Source organism: Canis lupus, chromosome 33 (genome assembly GCF_003254725.2).
Source record: "Canis lupus dingo isolate Sandy chromosome 33, ASM325472v2, whole genome shotgun sequence".
Lineage (NCBI taxonomy): Eukaryota > Metazoa > Chordata > Mammalia > Carnivora > Canidae > Canis > Canis lupus.
Window position 1 is genome coordinate 3,910,670 of NC_064275.1, and position 16,647 is coordinate 3,927,316.

The following is a 16,647-nucleotide window of genomic DNA, read 5'->3' on the forward strand; positions in this document are numbered from 1 at the left end:
TCCAATAAATCTTTTCTCAAATGTGTTACTGATTTTTCTCAATCTCTCAAAATAATCTAGAAAATCAATCACTTAATCATTCGAAACACATATATAGAACAGCATATAGAATTTGCCAAGTAGGTTACTTTTTATCACACATATTCTTATTTTGGAACTATGAAATTATGATTCCTTTCCAGTTAGTTTTGTCTAACTTCCAGGAAAATTGCAAATTTCCCCTTGGTTATCTCTGAGGCATATAACCTATTATTATAAAAATGAAGTTGTAAAGATATTGAATTAAAATGCCAATTCTTTAAATATATGGGTAAGGTTTTTGGGTATCAGGATATTTCTCTAGCTATGGCTACATATTGGAAAATGTTTTAAAGGGGACCATGTTTTCAAAGTATATGAATTTGGGCAGCAACAGAATGTGTTCCTCTCCTCTGGAGAAATACATCAGGTACATGCTTCTTCCAAACTGTTCTCTCTGATAATGTGGAACAGGGTTTTCCCTACCAAAATGTTGTCTTTCTCTAAACAATTAGAATGGTCTGCCTTTTTCCTTAAAGGAATCGCACAAATGCTTGAAAAGAGCATGTGTGAATTTGAATCCGGTGGTTCAAGGAAATGCCTCAGCTGTTGCCCTACACAAACTTTCCAAACAAAGTCCCATAATACTCTATGAATTGCATAAAAATAGTTGTCTTCTTCAGGTGCCAGGGTGGCTCAGTCAGTTTAAGCGTCTGCCTTCTGCTTAGGTCAGGATCTCAGGATCCTGGGGTGGAACCCACCTCTCCCACCCCTGTATAGGGCTCCCTGCTCAATGGGGTCTGCTTCTCCCTCCCCAGCTCGTGCTCTCTCATGCTCTCTCTCAAATTAATAAGTAAAATCTGAAAAAAAAAAATAGTTGTCTTCTCTTCATCTTAAACAATGAAGAGACTGTTGGTAGATAGCCATTTGAACAGAAACACCTTTTAAGCTAATATGGCAGAGGTTAGGACAAGAGGGATTTTTAATGGGAAAACACAGAATTCTCCTTCAATATAGCTACAATATTCTTCTATCTAGCACAGCAAGGCAGATGGATCACCCTCCTTACAGAATCTTACATCACTGTGCACATTTTACATCGATTTAAAAAAATCATGTACATCTAACTTTGAAAAGCCCTATATGTTATCCTAAAATACATAAAGTATCATATTATTAACAGTCAAAAATCAGCAGACATAAGTCCTGTTTCTGGTCTTCGATAATTACATACCTTATTTTCAGTTTCCCTATTAGTAAACTGCAATACTCCTATAAAAACATAAAGGAGGGCAGCCCAGTGGCCCAGCGGTTTAGCGCCGCCTTCAGCCCAGGGCGTGATCCTGGAGACCGGGGATCGAGTCCCATGTCGGGCTCCCTGCATGGAGCCTGCTTCTCCCTCTGCCTGTGTCTCTGCCTCTCTCTCTCTCTCTCTCTCTGTGTATGTGTGTCTCTCATTAATAAATAAATAAATCTTTAAAAAAACATAAAGGAATCTTTAACTTCATACAATATGTCAGTTGCAGTTATTACAAGTGTTTCCACATGAGCCAATTTACATACTCCAGTTGCTTTATTTGATGAAAATTAAATAGGAAATATTTGTAACGATTTGCAAATGTATTTATTTGAGTGACCAGATCTTTAAAAAGGTAAAGATCTCCTCCTGTACTGTAACTTAATTTATTCTAACTATAATTTGGTGTCTTACAGGAGCTAATCAGATGGCTAGAAAATGTATGCATCTATGTGTACTAAAACATCTTCCTTTACCAAAGTCCCCTACTTATTTTTACTTACCAGGCAAATTTTCAAAATAGATTGTACCTATGTAGGCAAAATTTTTTAAAATAGATTTTTTTAAATCTATTTATCAGGCAAGATTTTTAAAATAGATTGTAAAACTTCATTGTAAAACTTGTAACGTGTTTTATGCATTTTCTAAAACAGTATTTTTTTCTCATTTGTTCCACTGAATATTTAGTATACTCAAGTCAAGGTCTGCTCCTAAAAGAGAAGAGAAACAAAGTATCTGAAATATTTAATCCCAAAAGAATTTGACTGCACTATTCAATAGTGCCTTCTTTTTTTTTTTTTCCCCATAGTCTCTGTCTTCCTCCGTCCTCTTAGCAATGTCTACATGTAACACACCTGTGTGGGTGGGTACACCAATATCTAGTCTTAAGGGAATTCTGTTTAAGCAGGATCCAAAAGGAAGCCTCATACACGTCAACCTTGTACTTTTGAATGTAAGTACACTCTAAGGGCAAGTAAGTTAGCATTGGCTCAAGTAGCTACCACAATTGACTTCACACTGCCCTATGGGTCGGGCTCCAGCCACATCCAGTCTGTGCTTCATGGTGAGCTCCAGGCCCTAGCTCAGCTCCCAGTTGCAGTACTCCACACTCCTTTTATCACATCATTCGTTCCTCTAAATTATGATTTCATACCACTTTCCCACCCTGTTGACAATCTGGTACTTCTCCTGAGCAGACTCTCCAGATATAAGGCTCATGTACCTCAATTACTTCCCACTAGGCTCTCTCCCTCAATGCCTCAGTTTTATCTTAATACTCACTTTTGCCTCTGAATTTGTTTTTAACAGATGGATTCATGAGAAATTACTTTCTCTCCACATTTGGCTCCCAGTGATGATACACTAGACTGGCCTCAGCTATGCCCTGCCTTATTTCAGATTGTCCATCCCAATTTCAGGAATGGCTCTTTCTTCTCTGTGCCTTGGATTGCATGTTCCATCTTCTTTTGCCTGTGCTAAAGCTGCTGGATTTTCCTCTTTTTATTATCTGGTGTTGCTGATGACTGTCATAGCTGTGCCACCTTCTTTAGCCTTAGCTTTCAGAGAAATTCTATCGGTCTGATTTGTAATTTTTTTTGCATGTATTTTGATTTGCGTAGATATTGCAATCCTTTCCTTAATATTTTAATCACTTTCCTGAAGAATGTATATTAGAATTTATTTGAGAGAAAAAAAAGAGAGAGAGAGAAAATAAGGCAGGGGGCAGAGGGAGAAGCAGACTCCCTGGTGAGCCAGGAGCCTGACATGTGGCTCCATCCCAGGACCCTGGGATCATGATCCCAGTCGAAGGCAAACACTTAACCAACTAAGCCACTTAGGTGCCCTACTATCTTAAAATTCTTAATAATTTCATCTTTAAACTTGTGTTTTGAAGTGAATCCCAATGGAACAGTAGACAATGCACATGAGCAGAGACATTATCTGTAATTTGCATGTCCACTGTTCTTTGTCACCCTATTTCTGTATAATATTTGAGGTCCCCATAGCACAGAATTCCACTGGAACCATGACTTCAGTGAGACTCAGAGTGACTAAAGGATAAGCTTGTTTTGTCTATAACCCAGAGAGGCCACAGTCTCCATCCAAACCAGAATTTGCAAATACAGAAAAGCAAAGGCATGTCAAGAAACACAAATGACAAAGAAATCCTTTCTTACTTGTGTAGTTATTTCCCAGCAATGATCATAATGGAGGAAAGAGAAAGATAGGACAACCCATAGTTCCTTTTCTTTTCAGTCCTTTCTTACTTACCAGTAAGCTGAAGGCAGAGATTTTAGGTAAAATCTGCATATGTCAAGAAGTGAAATGAAAACAGTTTATTATTATTTTTTTTGAAAACAGTTTAATACAGCCTTCTCACTATTCTAATAAAATGAAACATATAAGCCTTACAAGGTATGATATATAAACTGTGTAATTTCAGAAATTCTGCATATGAGTTCAATGTTCTAATATTTGCATTTAGAACTAGAGTTGCACACTATACAAATCAATGGTAAAACCCAGGCTGATAATTTATATATTTTTTATTTTATTTTATTTTATTTTATTTTATTTTATTTACTTAGAAATTACATAAAAGCACCAAGATAGGTCGAGAGAAAGACCATGGAAGAAATTGTGAAGTTTCAAATTGTAGCTTTAATAGAATCTTTTCCTTCCTTTTTAACAAATGACCCTGTGTTTTCATTTTGCACTGGATCTCTCCAATAAGGCTGCTAGCTCTGATCCTTAATGACATATTTGAATGTGCTACTCCATCTGCAGCTGATTAATCTTGTATTTTTAGTGGTCACATTATATTGATTACAAGAGTAAGTTTATTTTGTTTCTTCTCTGGGGATGCCCACAGTTGACAAAAATATACTTGTTGGCCTCTATCTTCTCTTTTATTTTTATCTTCCTTCCCCCTCCCCCAGCAGAGTACTATATAAAGCTTAGCCGTGTTTCTCCTTGATCAATGAGATGTCTCCCTTTTCCAACAACATTTTCTATAGCAGACTTTGTCCCACAGGGACTTAAACACATTGATGCTTCTATTCTGCTATTTTTCTTCATTTAGTATCTCATCCTTGGAGAGCACAAGAGGATAAATAGATTGTTTATCCAGGTGTGGTATGACTGTTCTTACACATACAACATGCTGACTCTCTGTACCCTTCCTATACTCACTGGGATAAAGTAAAAAATATTCCAATATATATTTCTCTGTCGTTTCTCCCCAAGTGTTTACTGCTGTCTCTTCCTCTAGCTATACAAATAATCTCACAGATACCTGTAGGGTTAGAGTGCAAGAATGGACTTCTTGTCTTGTGGCCTCGACTTCACCTTTCTGATCCTGGGAAGACCCACACAGTGTTAAGTCTTGTCCTTGGGATACAACTTTTAAAATGAAATTAATTTTCCCCACTATTCTCCATTTAAATTTCAGCATTTCACATGACAGTTGCTAGATATTTCAAAAGGTTTTTTAAAAATGCATTATCTGGTATCTGCAGGTTACCTGTTATTGCATTTGTATTAGAATGGCATTTGAAGCATCTGTTTAAAACTTGGCTTAACATGCTCTATGTTATGGATACATAAAATAAATTAAATTAAGAAAAGAAAGAATATTAAATAGAAAATAAAATTTTCTGAAAGCATTACACAACTTTTTTTGGCTTATTACCCAAAAGATAAAATTAGTTTATGAGATGTTATATTTTTCTCAATTATATTAAATTTTTAGACTGACTTCTACAGTATCTGGTAGATAATGTAGTTAACCATAAGAGGAGTGAAATAAATTTATATAATGTTTTAAAAATCTAGAAAGTAGAAAAACATACCTATTTAATAAAACAAAATGGCATAACTAGGATTTCCTCAGAATATATGCTTTCTCCCCTCCCCCAATAATTTTAACAGTTGACTTTTCTTTCACAGCATAAAAGACAGACTAGTGTGGCAGGATTTTAGAGCAGATTATAGATAGTCAGCCTGGCTAGGCTGTAATCAAAGCTCTGCTACTTTTCAATGCAGTAAGTATTAAAAAATATTGGATTCTCTGTGCTTCCCCTTCCTCATCAAAAAACAGGATACTAGAACTGATCTCATAGAAAGCTTACAATAATTACTTGGGTTAACATTTATGAAGATGCTTGGAAAATTACAGGTATATGTTAATTGCTAGATATGTTTGGGCATGTAGAATTTAAGATTAATATACGTTATGATATTAATAATGCTTTTTATGTTTCATCATAAATAGGTGAATAGAAATAACTCCCAAAACTGGTGTTCCTATAAGAAAATGGCATTCAAATACTGTTTCTGGTGATGTCAAGATTTTATATTTGTGAACTCATTTTTCTTAGAATTTTAGCTACTGACTAAATGCACAACATATGTAAATTGAATATGTTTTGTAAGACCACAAAAAATTAAATTCAAGTTTAATTCAATTACCTAAATGTATGTAATATAATGAATGCCAAATAAGCCTTTAGAAAAGGTAGCTGAACCATAAATCATAAGGCTGACACATGTTGCACATAATAATATTAAAATATAAGCCAGTTTAATCTTGACTTAGTGCTAAATTGCTTGCCTAACTATGCTAATTTCTAAATAATATGAGATACCATAACCAAAGACTGATCCGATTGATCAATGGAATATTCTGAAGCTGATTATCAAATCCACATAAAATCAGATACCATCCAAATGTTTTTGTTTGTTTTTATGCACAAGTAAACTATCCAACTAAACCTATAGTGTAAATAATGGGTCCATTTTAGAATGAATAATTTAATGCACTGCTAAATAGTATTACTAAGATTAATTGAATACCTAGAGTTTTAGAATTTTTTAGTAGAGAAATCAGACGGGGAACTGGAAAAATTTCCTTCCTTATGAAAGTCAAGTCCTAACATATAGACTCTTACTGAGCATTTTGAAATCTAGTCACTCTGGACAATTTTTCAAAACTGACTATAAGAAACCCTGGGTGGTGCAGCGGTTTAGCGCCTGCCTTTGGCCCAGAGCGCGATCCTGGAGACCCAGGATCGAGTCCCACGTCGGGCTCCTGGCATGGAGCCTGCTTCTCCCTCTGTCTCTCTCTCTCTGTGACTATTATAAGTAAGTAAAAATTAAAAAAAAGACCTGACTATAATTTTATGCCTCCATTCTTTTACATAAGTTGTTTCAGATTGTCTTCTGTTCAAAATCCAAATTAAAGCTTAATTCAAATGTTGCCTCTTGTCTGAAGTTATACTGATCCTATTCTCAAAATGAATCATTCTCTAAGTTGTATTGCCTCTTCAATTTTTCAATTTTTTCCATGAATATTTTTGCCTTGTCATAAGGCCTTTCCTATGACAAAGGTAAACATTTATTCTCCAATCTTTCGAATTATAGAAGAAAATATAAGGGTCCTACATATTCTGATTTTTTCCTCAAATACTTTAGAGGGTTTTTTAATCCATGTTTTAATACTTGTTGAAATTGAGAGCTCATTTTAATGTTTCTAAGTGAATTAAGAATTGTTCCAATTTTACTAATTAAATATTCCATCATTTTCCTCAATTCGAAAGCCACTATCACTACATACTAGCTGTTCATCTACTCATGTTTTAATTTCTTGATTTTCCATAATGTTTCACTGCTTGATTTGCCTTTCAGTTTTCATATTGTTTTCATTATAATACTTAAAAAATTTTTTGATAGCTGTGAAGAAAAATTCAAGCATTTCCCTTCTTTCCAGCCATGAATTTTCTTCTGAAATTAGTCTGGTATATATTTGCACACATCTATCTACAGAAGTAAGAAGTATTCAAGACTCTGTTCCATTTCCAAAAAAGAAATTGTTGCAATTTTGATTGGGGTAGTAATAACTCTATAGACTAACATGGAATACAACTGATATCTTTTAAAGTTTTCCATCTATTAAATTGGTTTATATTCCTATTCACTTAGAACTACTTGTATTTCTTTCAATAGTGCTTTATAATTTTCTTACTGGGTGTATTAGACATTCCATAATTTTTTCTCAATTGTTTTGGGATCTCTATTACATTTTCTAATTGTATTACTCTTGTATAGGAACACTATTGATTCTCTTATTTTGATCTTGTTTCTGGCCACCCTGCTAGATTGTCTTAAATCACATTGTTAGCTGAGTACATTGAGTTTTCTACGGCAACCGGCACATCATCTGAAAATAATGGTAATTTTAACTTTCTCTTTCTAATATTTATACTTCACATGACTTTTCCTTTCCTTAATGTATCTGTAAGGTCCTCCACTATCATCTTGAATGCTAGTAAAAACAGTACCATCTTTTACTTATTCCTGACTTTAATCAGAATGATTCTACTATTTGACAAATACATTCAATGTAAATTTCAGCTATATGTGTTTTCTTAAAATTGTGAAAGTTTATTTATATCTTTTGTTTGTTTCTTTCTTTCCCATTCTGGTGGGTATGAAATATGTTATTATGGCTTTAATTTGGATTTAAATAATGACTAATGATATTTCTGAATGACTAATGAATACCTTTTCATGTATTTATTGGTCCTTCTTATATCTTCCTTTTTTATTGTGACATAATTGATGACATATAACATTATATTATTTTCAAGTGTACACAATTCTATATATATATATATATATATATTGCAAAATGTTCACCATGAAAAGTCAGTTAATATCCATTGCCACACAGCTATTTTTTTCTTGTGATGGGAAGTTTTAAGATCTACTCTCTCAGTGACTTTCAAATATACAATACAGTATCACTAACTATAGTCACCAGACTATATACATTACATCCTCCAAATTTACTTATTTTTATAACTGGAAATTTGTAGCTTTTGACTACCTTCATTTATTTTGTCCACCCCCTGCCTGTGGAAACCACCAATCTGTTCTCTATATCTATTAGATCTTGTTACTGCTGTTTTTAGATTCTTCATATAATTGTGATCATATGACATTTGTCTTTTTCTGATTTATTTCACTCAACATAATACCCTCAAGGTCCATCCATGTTATGATATGGCAGGATTTTCTTCTTTTTTATGGCTGAATAATATTTCATTGTGTATATATATATATATATATATCTCTCATTTTTTTCATAATAGCCATCCTGTCAGGTGTGAAGTGATATCTCATTGTGGGTCTGATTTGCATTTTTCTGATAATCAGATGTTGAACATCATTTCATGTACTTATTGACAGTTGGATGCCTGCCTTCTTTGGACAAATGTTTCCAGGTCCTCTCCCCACTTTTTAATGGGATTTTTTTGTGGTCTTTTAAAATTGAGTTATGAGTTCCTTATATATCTAGTATATGACTTGCAAATATTTTCTCTCATTTCATAGGCTGGTTTTTTTTTTTCATTTTACATAGGTGAATACTACACAGAATTTGCTGCCTGTGTCAGAATGTTAATAAGGAGACTCAAAGTCTGTGTTGGGACTATAACCAAATGGTCCTCCAGGTAAAGCTAATTGGGGAAATATTCACCAGCTAAACCTGTGCCCCAAAATGTGTAACACAGAAATGTCAGTAATGGTATGCAATGACACAGAAGTCAGAAACCAAGAGAAGAAGGAATATTCAAAAAAGGTAAATATCTCAATACCAAAAAAAGGGGTGTTCTCTCACCCACAAATTCCTCTTGGAAAATATTTTACTTCTTTCTTCTTTAAAGCCACTGCTTGGGGGATCCCTGGGTGGCTCAGTGGTTTAGCACCTCTTTCGGCCCAGGGCATGATCCTGGAGACCTGGAATCGAGTCCCGCATCAGGCTCCTGGCATGGAGCCTGCTTCTCCCTCTGCTACCTCTCTCTCACTCTCTATGTCTATCATGAATAAATAAATAAAATCTTTAAAAATTTAAAAAAAAATAAAAAAATAAAACCACTGCTTGAAACCTACAGAAATAAATGAGTTAAAATGATACAAATAAGATCTTTATAATACAGTCTTCCAAGATCATGGTTTTACTCAGTTGATTTTCCCTATTTTCTCCTACTTCACCATGGCAAATTGTTTATAAAATTATTACCACAACTTAGTCACTCATCCTCATTTTTGATTAGTCATCTATACTAACTTAAGTTTGGTCATGTAATTGTTTGAGGTACCAGGACTTTAGCAAACATAGTATAAACAGAAATATGAAAGTTCTTGTACATTGGAGATTGCCCTATCCTAAAGTTATTTGAAACTAGCTACCATGCAAAGTGTAGTCATACCAGAAAAGCTTACTGAGGAGCCTCAGCCAAGAAATCTCACCTGCAGCTGGGCTTGATTTAGTTGATGAATTCATAAGATTCAACTTTTAAAGGAGGGCAAGTACATTTTCCATATGAAAGAGATATAAAGTAGTAAATCCAGAGAGTGAAATGAGATATATTGCTCACAAGATGGCCATCATAATTCCTCTTCTTGCTCTATACCCTTGGGCATTTAGTCCTATTTACTCCCACAGACTCTGAGATTGGCTATCGCTTGCTTTGGTCAATGAGACTATATCAAAAGATGACACAAGGAGAAACAAGAAATGTGTGCTCATTGGCCTTGCCTCTCTTGTAGCATTTGAAATGCAATCACCATATGAAATACTTCAAGACATCCATAAAACACGTAAGTGAAGTCATGCAAGACTTAAAAAGCCCCTAGCTAACCCAGTAATTACAGCTGCTTGAAGGAGCTAGTCAAGGCCAACAGAAGAATGACCCTGCTGAACCTAGACCAAATTCCCAAACCAAAGAATCAGGAGTTGGTAAATGATGGTTATTTTAAGCCATTAAAATTTGGAATACTTTCTTACACAGCAAAAACTAATTGATGTAACCCAAACTATATTTTGCCTTGGCTAATACATAGCATAACTCTGACAATAACTGCAATTAGAGAATAGCTTTCTGTCTTTGTGAGAAACAAAAATAGTATAGTATTTCCATTATTTTGGACTTATTCCTGAAAAAAATATTTTAATAAAAATATTTTAAAGGTAATGGGGGAAAATACGATGTTCTAAAACTACTTTTATGCACATTAATTGTTAATGCTTTGCATTTTCCTTTAAATTAATGCTAACTGAAAATGCTTCATATTAAGGAAATGTATGGCAATTTACAGTAAAGTCAATGAATAAACAGACCTTTACAAAACATAAAATGCAGTGCTATTTCTCTAATAGCTGATAAACAATCACTGTGGTTTTCTATACATCTATTGGATTTTTCTAAGAAAACAAGTAACCATAACAACTCTAAAATAATATATATTTTAGACTATTACTAGTCACTAATATTTCTTCAAATATGAATACATGTATAAATATATCAACTCATGATTAAACCCATTGATTCATAATAACTTATGTTTTAATATCCATGACTTTGCTGCTTTTTAAAATTAACACAATATCCTCCAACTGCAGAAACAAGTACTTAGAAAACCAGCTATGTAATGGATCTCAGAATCCTAATGTTATATAAAAATTCTACTGATCAAAAATTCCATATCAAATACCGAAAGAAGCTCAGAGAGATGCAAAAAAAGTTTATCAAATAGGAATCCTTAATAAATATGTTGAAAACTCTGGACCTCAAGTTTCACTTCTCAACCATTAACTAATGAAAAAGAGGCAGCAACAAGTACAGATGTGGGCAAAGAAGCAAACCAGTACTGTTATTCTAAGTTTTCTATTATTTAATACAAAAAAGTTGAAACTATAGTGTCTTAGAATCCTCAGGTCTGGACTTAGTGATGGATAAGTGCCTTCAAAATTGTTCTGGGGGGCTTTCCTTGGTTGGACAAAGGGTTTTCCTAAGGTTTAAAAGACGGACTAAAACTTTTGAGATGGTCTAACCATTCTTCTTGTCTACACGCCCCCCACAGGTCTATTCTCAAATTGTCATCAGGATTGTTTTCCAGAAACTTACCATATCAGGCAAATCTCAGCCTTCAAAATTGTTCTTATTTCCCTACTGTCTACCTCATAACATATACACTGCACTTACCACAGTGAGGAACCCAACTCCTGGTTGGTTATAAGTGTCTGTATGATTTTTTAGGCCCAAACATAGGCATTTACAAAGGCTTTACCTGGCAGGCCTCATAGGAGAAAGCTGCTTCTCCCTACCCCAACGACCAGCGCCACCCACATGCCAAACTTGGAGCACAGTCAAAGCATGCAGTTCCCGAAAGAAGTTTTTAGTCAAAGATTCAGCCTCCACCCTACCCTCCCAGGACTGGTCACACTGTTGGCAGGGCTGCATTCCTAGCTCAAGTGTCTTCGTCCTAGATCTCTATTTATAAGACCTTGGGCCAATGTTCTTTTCAGGTACCTTTGTAGAGGCCTGTTTATGGGGAAGAGCAGGGAGGAAACTTGGAGACATTTTCCTCTACTGTGACCCAAAACCCATTTTTTTAAAAAGATTTTATTTATTTATTCATGAGACACACAGAAAGAGGCAGAGACACAGGCAGAGGTAGAAGTAGGCTCCCTAAGGGGAGCCTGATGTGAGACTGATCCCAGGACCCCAGGATCATACCCTGAGCTGAAGGCAGATGCTCAACCATTGAGCCACCCATGCGTTCCCCCAACACCCATTTTTTTTCTACTCCAAACCCTTTCCTCTCACCCTTCCCCTGGACTCTAGGAGTCTTTTGTTGGGGCTTCCTTGATAGTGAGATGAACCCCACCCATGTCTGTTTTGATCCACCTCACCCTGACTTGTGTACCATTCCATGGGGGAAAATGAAAGAGGAGTCCACACTTTTATCTAGTTTTAGCTTCTTGCTTATATCACAAAAATAATTAAAAGCTTAACTCTTCATTTTGGGCTTGTAGCTTTAATCCTTTAACCAGCTGCTCAGATACCTGACAGCTCAACTCTCTTGCTTTCAGCTCAGTTAAGCACCAGATGCATGGTGCTCAGCCTTTCAAAGCTTGCTCCAACGTATCTCCAGGGCACCTTTTCCATCATAGCTCCTACCATACCTGCGATTCAGCCACACTGTACTTGAACCCCAGGCTCCACTTTTATCCTATTTATTTATTTATTTGTTTATTTATTTAGATTTCATTTACTTATTTGAGAGAGAGAGAATGAGTGGGAGGAAGAGGTGGAGGAAGAGGGAGCAGGAGAAGCAGACTCCTCACTGGGCAGGGAGCCTAACGCAGGGCTTGATACCAGGATCCTGAGATCATGACCTGAGCCAAAGGCAGACATTTAACAAACTGAGCAACCCAGGCACCCCAACTTTTATCCTTTCTTATTCAGTTGTTTTGAACAATTCTTTGTCTAGAACCCTCCCTTTCTCCTTGTCACCGAATAAGGGTTACTTTTATGCTTTCTCAGATCTTGTAAGAGCTTTGCCACAGATTTATACATACCAGGTTATACTGCACTTCATATATCTACATATTTCTTCTTTTCATGATTGAGCTCTTGGCAGTCAAGGGCTGAAACACATTTTTATTTATATTCCTGGTTCCTGACCCAGAGTTTTGCACATCAAAGGTGCTTACTAAGAAACCTAGATCCCGGGAACCCTGGGTGGCGCAGCGGTTTGGCGCCTGCCTTTGGCCCAGGGCGCGATCCTGGAGACCCGGAATCGAATCCCACGTCGGGCTCCCGGTGCATGGAGCCTGCTTCTCCCTCTGCCTGTGTCTCTGCCTCTCTCTCTCTCTCTCTCTCTCTGTGACTATCATAAATAAAAAAAAAAAAAAAAGAAAAAGAAACCTAGATCCCTAATGAAGATTCTTAGATTTCATCATAAAAGTAAATTAAAAGTTGTGTTTAGGGGGTATGTGAGTGGTTCAGTCGGTTAAGCAGTTGCCTTTGGCTAAGGTCATGATCCCAGGGTCCTGGGATCAAGCCCCGCATCGGGCTCCCTTCTCAGAGGGGAGCCTACTTCTCCATCTATTCCCTACTTGTGCTCTTTGTCACTATCTCTATCTTTCAAATAAGTAAAATCTTAAAAAAAAAAAAAAAGTTGTGTTTAGTAATGTGTTGAACAGAAAGACGATTGGAATAGGAAGGAACACTTGATTTTGATCATTTAAAACATCTGTGTAAAGCATATGTGACTTTGAATTTAGTTTTGCTCAAAGATTGTTATGTAAAATTATAGTCCTATTCCTATGAATTAATATAATTGAAAAGCTACACAGTGAAAAACCTTTCCTGTGTTAAAGAATTTCTATAATGCAGGTAATACCCAGTAGAAAACGAGCTGAGGGCTGAGTTTTATACATTAATGCTAAGAATATTGCTGAAATAAAGCATGATATTCATAAAGCTTAGTCTTTGTTTAAAAAAAATTACTTTTCTTATTTTTGTAGATAAAATAATTAAAATTGTAACTGTTAGTCTCAACAATATATAATAGTTTTTACTAGCTTTTGGTGTTATTTAAGCCAAGACTTATGCTAAAATAAAATGTAATCAATTCTACTTTACTTTTTGTTTTTAAATAAAAGAAATGTCAACAGAGATTTTTTTTTTTTAATTTTTGCACGGATGAACCATTGTCACATTCTCTTCTGCCAAATTATGCATTCGGTTCTTGGTCTCAACCTCATAATTTTTTCTCTCAATTTAAGATTTTGATATAGTCCAATATTTATAATGTTTTCTCTCCTTACCACTCTATTTAGTTCTATCTGTTCCACTTTTCCTTTCCTCTTTTGTGCTCAATATATAGATAATCAGTTACATTTTGGAAAATTACAGATGCTTATATAAGGTGATATTTTTATGTAAAAGCTTACGTTATTGGAATGGCTTTTTTTAGGCAGCCTGATAATAAATTTCCTGTCACAATCTGAAATAGTTTTAAAGTTCTATCATATAGGAAAATACATTCTCTTTCACATTTGCAATTTCTGATTTTTGCATGTGATTCTTACACTCGTTCTTTCACTTAGCTAATATTTACTGATCACAAAGCATAAAACCAGAAATGTTTAAAAAAAATTACTGTTCTCAAAAGTTTCAAGTTTAAGAAGTTAAAATCCATGTACTGAATATTTGCTAAACCATGATAAGTACAATTCAAAAAAAGAAAGACCTTGGCCCCCCAAGTCCTCCTGAAGCCTGAAGGATGCATTGAAGGTTGTCAGTCACCAAATATGAATCCCCTACCACCTTCCAGACCCCAGACTAGTTGTGGAGGAATCCAATAGTAAACAAAACCAACATGTTTCCTACAGGTTGAGAGGGAATATTTACCTGGAAAGATGGGAGATAAAAGAAGAACAAAACAATGACTAAGGCAAGGACACATAGGACACATCCAAACTCTGTGAAGCCATGGCAAAGTACGGTAAATACGGAGAAGAGAAAGATCTATTTTGCTTCTGTCTGTTTTGTCTTTGTTTCTTTTTGGGTGATGGGGAGCTTGGAGGCTGACAAGACCACTAGGTAGATGCAGGAGGGAAGAAACTGGAGAACTATTCAGTAGACTGCTCTTAAAAGGGTTTCTATAGGGTGAAGAAAATAGTTGTTTTTTTCTTACAAGCAGTCAGCGATTTGGACTACCGAGGCAAACTTGATTAACGGAGTGAAAGAGAGATAAGATCAAAAATGGACAGTCATAGTCCAGTATGGGACAATTCTGGTGTCATCCATACAAGCATCTCACAGTTTCTACATGCTCCCCTGGACTGACCAATCTCAGCAGCAGGTTAACAGCCACACAACTATTAAAAAAAAAAAAGGTAAGAAATGGATACTGGGTGTTATGTAAGACTGATGAATCATTGAATCTGCCTCTGAAGCTAAGAGTACATTATATGTTAATCAATTGATTTTAAATTTTAAAAATTGTAAAAAAGAATTGAACAATTAGTCTAACTTTTGTTTTTGCCTAGAATGGGTAAAACTGACTTTTTTCAAATCGATTTGAAATATACTGTCTTAGAGTGAGTCAGCTCATTTCACTATTGCATCTGTCTAATAGTTCATTCTTGATTCACTCAGCAAGTATGTTTTAAGCCCTTACTATTCAACGGTCTTTGTCTTTCATGCTGAAGCTCCAGTTAACGCTGAAATGGACATCATACATAAGGAAGTAAGATAAATTATCAAAATATATAGTGTATCAGATATTGATGTTTTCTAAAGAAAAATAAATAAATCAGGAAGGGAGAGAGAAATTGCAGTGATGAGGGTATAATATTTTAGACAGAGATGGAGAAGGCAGGCATTGCTGAGGAGATAACTTTAAAACCTGAAGGCAAAGAGGGAGTGAAATATGTGGACATTGGGGAGAAATGCATTCCAGGCAGATGAAAGATCAAGGAGTAAATGCCCTGACTCCCTGAGCTGGCCTGGCAAGCACAAAGGAATAGTAATAAGGACAACAGGAGAGGAACAAGATGGAGGAAAAGGGGCAGATTTTCTTCTAATTTACAGTAGCTCTCCCTTACCTGCAGTTTCTGCCACCCACCCAGAACCATGATCCCAAAGGAGATGATCCTCTGTCTGACAAGGCCTCAGATCTCTAGGAGCCTAATTCTAGGTCACAATGTCTACATCATTCACCTAACTTAATCTCATCACATGAGCATTTTATCATCCCAAGAAGGTGACTAGTGTACAATTAGATATTTTAAGAGAGAGACCACATTCACATAAGTTTTACTATAGCATATTGTTCTAATTTCTCTATTTTTGTGTTAGTTATTATTGCTAATCTTTTACTGTGCCTAATTTATAAATTAAACTTCATCATAGGTAATGTACATATAGGAAAAAACACAGTACACATAGGATTTTGGTACGATCTGTGATTTTAGGCATCCCTTGGGGGTGTTGGGCCTCATTCCCGTGAATAGGGGACATACTGCACATGCCAACTCACTGTGAAGTTTGAGCAGAATGATGTCACCTGCTCTGACTGAATTACACCAGCAAGGGTATTATATGTGGAATAAAAAGGAACTAGGGTGGATGTAGGCAGTAGGATACTATTATAGTGCGACTACAAGAAAAGATGATGGTAGCTTAGACCCAAGTTAAAGCAATACAAGGATGCAGAAAAGGCTATTTTTGTCATTATAAGTAGCCAACTTAAATAAGAAAGGAAGTCCAAAAGTCCAATTAAGTGTCTATATTGATAAAGTTCAGAGAAATAATTCTAAGTCGTATGTCGCTTTCCATGAGAATGCTCTGAAAATATTTACTCTTCCTCTTCACTTAGAAACTACATAGGAGGAGTTAGGCTATGCAGTTGGTAAACTTGGGCTTTGTGATTGGTAAGAAGAAAATTTTCTCTTCTTTTTGTTCAAAATAACT

General features: G+C 35.5%; 1 long non-coding RNA gene across 5 annotated transcripts in view; it reads left to right on the top strand.

Annotated features, from left to right (window-relative positions):
• The window catches only part of LOC125754253 (uncharacterized), a 58,712-nt gene extending 43,642 nt beyond the window's left edge, over nt 1-15,070 (top strand). For 3 of the 5 annotated variants that reach the window (XR_007407974.1, XR_007407973.1, XR_007407971.1), the window contains exons 3-4: nt 8,736-8,954; nt 14,562-14,698. This is a non-coding gene — a long non-coding RNA (uncharacterized LOC125754253). Of the gene's footprint in view, nt 1-7,470; nt 7,545-8,735; nt 8,955-14,561; nt 14,699-14,872 lie in introns of those variants that run through there. The other 2 variants (XR_007407972.1, XR_007407975.1) reach the window with 2 other exon arrangements.
• Nucleotides 15,071-16,647: the final 1,577 nt, after the last annotated feature.